We start from the raw sequence: 413 nt of genomic DNA, 5'->3' as shown, positions 1-413 counted from the left end.
CGCCCCCCCCGACGGGCGCCCTGGCCTCCCCGGGACCCTCACAGGCCTCCCGGCCCCGGGGAGGGGGCAAGGGGGGGGAGACACTTGTGAGCACACCCCGCCCCCCCCACCCCCCCGGGGGGTGTAAATAGCCCGTAGCTCTAGAGCCCCCCCAATTCGGGTGGTCACCCCCCCTTCTCCAGCAGGGAGGGGGGTCCCCACGTGTCCCCCCATGTCCTCCCCAGTCAGCAGGGCCAAGCAGGACGGTTGCCTTAATGTGTACTCCCTCCCCCAGCTGGGATTGGGGCCCCAGGGGGGCTCAGACTCCCCCGCAGAGGGGGTCAGGGAGAGGTGGGGGGCGCAGAGGAGGCGTCACCCCCCGTTCACACACACCCCCACACACTGGGCTGTTTTGGGGGCACCTTAGCAGAGGA

General features: G+C 71.2%; 1 protein-coding gene across 1 annotated transcript in view; it reads left to right on the top strand.

Moving 5' to 3' along the window:
* PHC2 (polyhomeotic homolog 2) overlaps window positions 1–407 on the top strand; it is a 4,703-nt gene extending 4,296 nt beyond the window's left edge. The window contains exon 7 of the mRNA XM_017732748.1: window positions 18–407. The gene's annotated coding sequence lies outside the window, so the exon portion shown is untranslated. The remainder of the gene's footprint in view (window positions 1–17) is intronic.
* The last annotated feature ends 6 nt before the right edge of the window (window positions 408–413 follow it).

This window comes from Corvus brachyrhynchos, unplaced genomic scaffold, assembly GCF_000691975.1.
Source record: "Corvus brachyrhynchos isolate BGI_N302 unplaced genomic scaffold, ASM69197v1 scaffold215, whole genome shotgun sequence".
Classification (NCBI taxonomy): domain Eukaryota; kingdom Metazoa; phylum Chordata; class Aves; order Passeriformes; family Corvidae; genus Corvus; species Corvus brachyrhynchos.
This window is presented reverse-complemented; position numbering and strand designations above follow the sequence as displayed.